We start from the raw sequence: 6,000 nt of genomic DNA, 5'->3' as shown, positions 1-6,000 counted from the left end.
TAATACGTTATCAGCTAATTACTTTTTAAACGTAAAACTAATCGAAAATAATTATAAAAAATTGAAAATTTTGGTTTGTCGCCCCACTTCAAAATTTAATCAATAATTATCAGTAAAATTTAACGTTATTTGTAATCATCCTATAGTAAAATATTTAGGTCGTTCACATGGAGTATTACTGATATAATGTACTCCCTCCGTTTCTTTATAATTGAGGCGAAATTTTTCGGCACGGAGTTATAGAAAGGAATGTTGAGTATGTTAAATAAATAGATAATAAAAGTAAGAGAGAGGAAAAGGTAAAGAGAATAAAGTATAAAGTGAATAAAGTAGATAGAATAAAGTAGGAGAGAGTAAAGTAGAAAAGTGAAAAAAGTTACCATATATGGAAATGACTCAACTATGAAAAAACTTTTCGAAATGGAAAGATGACTAAACTATGAATGAACGGAGGGAGTATATACGTCAGAAATTGATAATATGATCGAGTATATGTTAATCACTTAATTGTGCTTTCAAACTTGTAAAAATTCATGATATATGAAATTGATGTTGAGATATAAACTTATATTTTGACTGTCGCATTAAATACAAATTCACTCAAATAACTAAATAATATGAAATTGATGTTAAGATATAAACTTATATTTTTCCAGTCTATTTTTCAGTTGAAGGACAAAACTTGACTATATTTCGTGAACTTTAAAAGTCAATACTACCTTTAAAATTGATCGAACCTTTTTTTTCTGAAATTTTAATTTCTGCATGTGTAAGATTATATTAGAAATTTTGTGCACATTTTTATATTAAAGAAATTAGTCTTATACATGTAGTAGTGCAAAATTAACAAGAATATTTATTGCAATTGAGAATTTGAAAATCGTTTTAAATTCAATACATGACTAAATATATGCTAAATGCCTTACCTTTATATTTTTGTGCAATACCTCACATTCTCACGACAAATGTATTTCTAAGTTCTGACTAAAACCAAGCCCCTGTGTATGTTGAATTAATGGCCTCCATATGTTGGTTCTAAGACATTTTTAGATAATATTCACTGTATTTGATTCAAATTTCTTTATCATTGGTTTTTATTTAGATATAGCCACATTAGGAATTTGTTTGAGTCTCTGCTGTAAAGAAATTACAAATAATATATCAGTGGAGTACAAATTATAATACGTACTTTTGCAGTAACAATTGCCAAAGTTCTTTTTATTCTGCCATCTCTTCTTCTTTCGAGATATATAAAGAGAGAGACTGTATTTGTCTACGAAACGTTTCCTTCTTTTATTTTCAGTGACTTAGGTTTTTTTTGGAAATCGGCAAAAAAAAATTGAACACCTAATGTTTCAACTTTTTTTTAGAAAAGCTAGGGCTTTTTATTCCATAATTTTATGCACGTGCATACACGGTAAACATAAAAGTTAATTCAATAAAATTAAATTTTAATTTCAAAATTTTTACTATTATGCTAAAATATGAAGTACAAATATGAGTAGAGATGATAAAAAGTAAACATGTTTTCAGAAATTGTTACTCTTGCGCATATATTCATATATTTAATCCCCAAATCACAAAAAAAATTGAAAATATTTTTAATATATATAATATAGTAGTATTGAACTTTAGATACAATTTTATTTTTAATTCGTTTCTACGCATGATTTAAATTAAATATTTCATTTTTTATAAGTTTTGTATTACTAATATCTGAGTGTATAGATTTAAATTTATTCTTTTTCCATTCTTCATCCAAAACAAATTTAAAAGATTTTCGTATGAGTTATGCGAATAATGAGAGAAGAACAAAAATTTGAAAACCAAACACTTGACTTCTTTCTGCAAAAGTACATCCATATTAAAAAAAATTACAATATTAAACCATATTTATGAAAATGTACAAAGAGATAAGCAAACAAGAAAATAAAATACTTTTTATTCTGAAAACAAGAAACAAATAAATGAAACAGCAAAAATTAATTAATTAGAAGAACAAAAATTTGAAAACCAAACACTTGACTTCTTTCTGCAAAAGTACATCCATATTAAAAAATTTACAATATTAAACCATATTTATGAAAATGTACAAAGAGATAAGCAAACAAGAAAATAAAATACTTTTTATTCTGAAAACAAGAAACAAATAAATGAAACAGCAAAAATTAATTAATTAATTAAATATTAAATTATCATAAAGGTCCATATTGAATATTGAGAAGAGTTTAACACATGCGAAATAGTTGGTATCAGACGTCTAAGTCGTTATTGGATCACAACAGCCAAAAATGAAAAAACAGTATCATTAGTATTAAATTTTTATATTTTTAATACAATGGTGGGCCGCTATTGGAAAATTACAACTGCCAAAAAAGTGCATTTATCATTATTTAAAATTTAAAATTTAAAATTTAAAATTTAATTTTATGGGGGCAGTTTAGAATAGTATGGTGAGGGCCAGTATCTGGGAACTTGATAAGAAAAAATCATTGTTAGCAAGGAAAAAATGAGAACTTGTTTTTCGTGTATTTGGATTTCATTTCTGAAGATCGCGTCAAGATGATTTTAGATTTAAATTTTGATTATGAAAATTTTGGATCCAACACATTAATTTACTCTACTATTAGATTAACATAAATATGCTACTATCATTTTGCTATGTGAATATATATAATTCTTAAAAAAATTGATCATTATACTTGTGTGATCTAATTTTACTTGTATTTCATGCTTCGTATCTATGATTCCTTTTGCAATAATTTCAACGCATTTAACGTAATCAGTTTAAGAAAATTAAATAAAACGAAGTTGGCTAAAATAAAAACATCTTCTATAACAAAAACTAGCAATCATTGTTATGGGAGGCCACAATTCATAATCTAAGCCTAAGACTATTCTTGAATTGCATTATCCTAAAATCAAGTATCTGAGGTATTATTAATATTTTTAATTTTCCCATTTTGCATGTTGTTAGTGTTGGCCCACATAAACTAGAATAGCACTCTAGTGAGAAGGCCGGTGGGAACACTGTAACAGCTCTCTATATAGAGAGAGATGTATATAGATGTGATCATTCTTTATTAAAAGAGAAATGAATTTTGATGACAGAAATACCTGTGGAAAAAATAAAAGACACTAACTCCCATGCCCATCTCCTCAGCTCTGCGATTAATCTTACCTTGTACTGATTAATTTAGTTATAGTACTTTATATATGTACCACACATCATATTTTACACAAAAAGATAGGTACATAAAAACAAGAATTAAATGACAAGTAAAATCAAGAGAGATAGGTTGGATTCCCAATGTTTTGACTGAACTTCACTGCGCCACATTGGGGCCCAGTCCAACTTTGCAAGCTGCCACTCTTTAATCTCTTACTTACTCTCTCTGCATAGCATAGTCTCATAGCTTTTTCAAACCAACTGATTGTGACGAATAAAATTACTCATGGTATATAAGTATATAACCACTGCAGCTTATAACACTAGCTGCAAATACATTTCAAATTGGGGAACACCTCTTTTTTTATTAAAATAAAAATTACTATGTCTAAGTTCATACACTTGTACACAATAACAAATGTATAGGATCATGCTTGTTGGGGACCTATAAACGCTATCAATAGAAAAAAAGCACTTTCAATCAAACCTAAATACACTACATTAATTACACCCAAGGATCAATATTAATTTTGGTTCAAAATAGGTTGCCATTATACTTAGTTGTTGCGTCATAGCATTCAAATTATGTTTTATTGATTTCTAGGTAAAATTATTTAGAATTTCCACAGATCATTTATGTGTGTTTCAGGATCTAGATATTTTATTGCAAAATACTACTAGTATATTTTCTAGTTAATGTAGGAGTTGGAATTTATAGATTTTAATTTTATTTTTGTTGGGGTTAATTTTAATTCAAATATTATAACTCATAGTACCGGCCTTGTTACATTAGTTATCGAGTTCACGAGGGTCTAAATTAATTTCTTTCCGAATCAAATAACTAAAGCCCAAATTTGGTTTGTTGTCCGATTAACTTCAAAATAGAAGCTTTTACTTGTCGGCCCAAACTATTTTTTCTTCAGAGCCCAGTTTTTCTGTTACCTAAATTTCAATACACCAAAACACACACAAAATTTCGTAGGAGTTATACTTTAATAATCCAATTCATCAAAAACTTTAGTAATTTTATCAATTCTCACATAATCTTTGAAATCTATTGATTTTATTAAAATTTAGCAAATGTTCAAGGTTATAGCAATCTTCTCAATCTATGATTTCTGTCCTAATCTTTTGAAGTTGTATCGTCATAATATTACTTCAACAATTGAGTCGTGACACGATTTATCAGAGAATAATCTATTTGTTTTTTTTCTCCAAAAATAAGTTGAATACAAAGATATCAGTTTTCACTTTAAATTTATTTTTCAAAACAATTATTCAAAAATTGATTAATATAACTATTACGGTTTGAAAGTGAGATTGATAAGTTGAAAATATTGGCACGTAGGGGAGTGATCAATAATCACAGATTAAGATCAAATCTTATCTACTAGATTAGAAGATCTAGTTGAAATAATACCACATGGATATTTTAAATTAAAAAATTATTAAATAAACTTAAAAGGTATCAATGTCAATTCTCTCATCAAAATCATCTTAAAATTTTAAATTTACGTAACTCTCTCGATTTAAATTATTTTTTTCACAAAAAATATACCAAATTAAAGATAATTTTATAAGGATTCCAACGATATCTTAATTGCATATGTTCCGATGATATTCGGGTGATGAAATTTGATAAATTATATTTCAATTTTCGTATGATGTTGATAAGCAGATTTTATCAACAAATACAAAAAAAATCTCAATATAGTGTATGCAAAATCTCAATATAAAGTAGGTAAAATATCAATAAAATTGTATTGATATTTCTTGTAATTGTGTTGATATTCTCATGTCATATTGTTGATATTTGTAATATACTATGTTGATATAAAAAAACACCCACGAAAATTATCATATGATAACATAATGACAATATTACCCTTTTGTTGATATTTTGTCTACTATTTATTGAAATTTGTGAGCTTTAATCTTATTAACTCATTTCAAAATCTGAGGGTGTAGATTTAGTCTTAGTTTTGGATTATGGTGTTATAAGCATTAGACGAGGACCCATGGAATGTAGTAGATAAAATTTCCAAAATATATGAAGAAATCGATAATTTTTAAAGGTTGGGATTAATTTTTAATTAGAAACTATTGGCATATTCTAATGAATATTCATTAGCCGATTCCTGATTATTAATCTCTACTTAGCGTTAAACAATTCATTAATTACCAAAAAGGCACGCAATAAACATAAGTTGTATGCACACAAAAATGAAAGAAGCCACACAAATCTCCTAACTATATTCATCATTTTCAATGCCAAATGTCAAACTTCCACCCTACACAAGCCATAATTAAATTTTGAACATAAGTAGTCAATCTCAATCCTTGATGAATGAGAATTAATAAGCCGGATGCACCGTCATTCAAGTTTCCGCGTAGAAATTATTTTATTCAATTTGATCCTGAATTTAAATATGTGATAGTAGAAATAAATTAATAGTAACACAATACTTTTGCAAATGATTGACCATAGAGTATTTGATTATTTAACATAACACGTTTTCTTTTCTCTAGCGGAGTTTTTTGGCCAAAATATTTCAAAGTCAGTACTCAGTAGGGTGTTCCTGAACCTGCCACGTCATCTGATCGGTTGTAAATCCACGTGCGCTCTACTTGAATCAATGACAATTGACGGTCTCGATCTATCCACGTAGGCTTCCCTATCAAGAGATCTATGCTTTGTACACAACATCTAAATCTATACTCTTTTTTCTAGTAGTAGTAGTAGTTTTTGTACTGATGATCAATTTATTGTATAACATGGAATTTTAAGTTTGAGTTGTGCTGTGGATTACATTACAATAAAAGAAAAAGTG

The sequence above is a fragment of the Salvia hispanica genome, chromosome 6 (genome assembly GCF_023119035.1).
Source record: "Salvia hispanica cultivar TCC Black 2014 chromosome 6, UniMelb_Shisp_WGS_1.0, whole genome shotgun sequence".
Taxonomy (NCBI): Eukaryota; Viridiplantae; Streptophyta; class Magnoliopsida; order Lamiales; family Lamiaceae; genus Salvia; species Salvia hispanica.
Note: the sequence above shows the minus strand (reverse complement) of the source record.